This window comes from Triticum aestivum, chromosome 3A (assembly GCF_018294505.1).
Source record: "Triticum aestivum cultivar Chinese Spring chromosome 3A, IWGSC CS RefSeq v2.1, whole genome shotgun sequence".
In the NCBI taxonomy this organism is placed as follows: Eukaryota; Viridiplantae; Streptophyta; class Magnoliopsida; order Poales; family Poaceae; genus Triticum; species Triticum aestivum.
The window spans coordinates 12,789,705-12,792,409 of NC_057800.1; the positions used below are offsets into that span (position 1 = coordinate 12,789,705).

The 2,705-nt window shown below is 43.0% G+C and overlaps 1 long non-coding RNA gene across 1 annotated transcript; it reads right to left on the reverse strand.

Annotated features, from left to right (window-relative positions):
• Positions 1-284: 284 nt before the first annotated feature.
• On the reverse strand, positions 285-2,395 carry LOC123057548 (uncharacterized). Its single transcript, XR_006426882.1, has 3 exons — positions 1,938-2,395; positions 513-917; positions 285-421 (listed from the first exon to the last, which is right to left on the reverse strand). It is a non-coding gene; the product is annotated as an uncharacterized lncRNA (long non-coding RNA).
• Positions 2,396-2,705: the final 310 nt, after the last annotated feature.

The following is a 2,705-nucleotide window of genomic DNA, read 5'->3' on the forward strand; positions in this document are numbered from 1 at the left end:
TGGGGGAGGGGTGGGTTTGACCGTGGCTAGGTTTCGCCTCCCGTGTCGCCCAAGCCGAGCGACGCGGGGTGCCCTTCAGTTGAATACTATATTAAATCACCATCAGCATCACAAAGGTAAATTAAAAAACTAATAAGTAAACTGGCAAAGTTCACAGATATAATCCAAGTTAACGTTAACAGTGTGTATAACTAGTTGCATAATGTACTACTGTCTGGTAAAAATGGTTAAATGGGAAAGTGCAAAACTCAAGAACTTAGACCAATGAAAAGAGGCTCACCAGGCTGAAATCCAGGTTTTGAGCTCCATGATGTCATGCTGATCCTGCACGTCCATTATCTGGGAGGGGGTAATTGGAGCTCTATGTAGCCTCTTTGATTTGGTCATCTATTCACGGCAAATAATACATCTGACATCACTCCTGAATATATAAAGAATCTAAATCATAATCAAGTTCCATCGTTGAATCAGTCAATCAACCAAAAAAGTCCTAATGAAATAAATGTACTCACGTATCGAGCTCATCTGATGTAGCACCTGGATTCATCTTGGAAGTTATCTTCCTGTCACGTACATAATCTGAAATGTGAATTCTGAAGTTGCGGAAGGTCTCATACAGCTCACGGATCAAGTGCAGTGGGGACACCATAGTTCCTGATATCAAAATAACAGGCCCACCTTAGAAGTTCCTAAGGGGAAAGAACATACTACGAGTACAGATTGGTGATTGCAATGGGTTCCATCACGAAGAAAACTTAAAATTAATCTAGGAACAGATAAGGAACAAGTAGTTAAGTATAGGACACAAGAAAGATATTGTCCCCAGTCACGAGAACATCCACGCGTCGCCGTAGTCCCCGGTCACCACCACCAACGCGGGCCTCGCCGTCGATCCAATCTCACTTCATCTATCAATACTACACAATATGGGCAGAGAATAATTATAATTAGTGTACTCTCATAACACATTAAAATGAATAGGGAAGAAAAGAAAGCAGTTTATTAGTTAGTGTTTTCTAAACTCGTTTCTCGTATCATTCACAGTTAAGTACCACACTCCATTAATTTTCAATTTGGTCAAATTGTCTCATACGTAAATCAAACAAATACAGAGGCGGAACAAAAGATTTGATGGAAACATCATACATTAGAGGAGGCAAGATCCTACATATCAAGTGGTTCAACACATATAAAACAAGACTGTGTCATGTCATACATGTCCATTTCTTGTATTTGAAGAAGAACCAGAACTACTGCACTGAATGCTGAAACGTCAGTTATTGCTGGAGAAACAAGTGTTTACATCCATCCTCTGACCATAACATCAAATAATCTGACCATTCACATGGGGGAGCACTCACAACTTTTACATCCACCAATGCGCCAACCAGGGTACTATCCCTTCATTGGTTTGCAAGTTTGACCAGCAACCAAGCTGAGGCATCAGTTCTCATAGATTAGCTGAAATCTTCATCTTAAAATCAACTCCATTTTTACCCCTGATTGATTAGATAATACTTTTTTGTGACAGATTTAGTTGATACATTGTTTTAGTAGTCAAGCAAAAAATCAGTTCAGTTGTTTTCACATAGAATGGTCTAATTCGTCATTACAATATATCAAATTTGAACCTTAATAATAATCACCAATCAACTTTATTAGCACAGTTAGTGCAGAAAGTTAGGACTACGATTTAGCGACCCGGAAAATCCATCTTGTTAAAATTAATCCGATCTAGCACATATGGATGGGTATGCCTAACAGAAATATCACAGAAAATATCGATCTGCACCCGCAACTGGATAAGAGACCCATCAATTTAAATGAGGAAGGGGATAAAAGGCAAATAGGGCAAAATCGGATCTGCACTCAGAAGTACATAAAAATCATGTACTACGTGAAAAAGAACCAGAGAAATATTGTTGAGTAGTGCGTACCTGCTCCTCCCCGAAGGCACAGTTATATATGAACTCATAGTCGATCTCGGCGGTGCCAACAGAGAGTTGGATGCTGTCTACGCCAGTCGTGTAATCCTGATGTTGTTGGGGGCCTCTCTCCATTAGCTCTCGCACAGCCGGCCACCACCACCCTAGTTCCGCGACGCCACTGCTCACCCCGGCTTGAAATCTGGACCGTTGTATCACCAGCACCACTACGGCCAGCTCCACCACGGTAGTTAGAGGCCACGTGGAAGAGAGAACCTGGGGCTAACGGGGGCGAGCAAAAGTTGCAGCAGAGGAGGATGGCCGGGGGTAGAGGTGGATGGGGGCAGCGGCGGCGGCCTCACGTGGGTGTGTTTTTGCCCTATCATCCGTAGAGATCGTGCGCGAGGCCACGGGGGAGGAGGACAGGCGGGATATCTGGTTTTCTGGGTTTTCGGTTGTATCTTCGTTGGATTGGTGAGGAGGAAGGAAAGTTATGCCAAAAACCGGAGATGGGAGGTTGGAAATCGCATGGAGAAAATCGGTGCGGAGGTGGGATCGATCGATGTGAGTGACGATAGGGGAGGGGGGACGACTGAACGAACGATGTAAGAACGTACCATCAGAACCACAGACTCCTCCTTTAGGAGTCTCTACTATTTAAAAGAAATGTAAGGTTCCCATTTCACCTTTCTTCCCACCACCCCTTCGTCTAACCTTCCATGTATATGATAATCAATCACCTTAATTTATTTACCTTCTGAACCAATTTCACTTTAATTT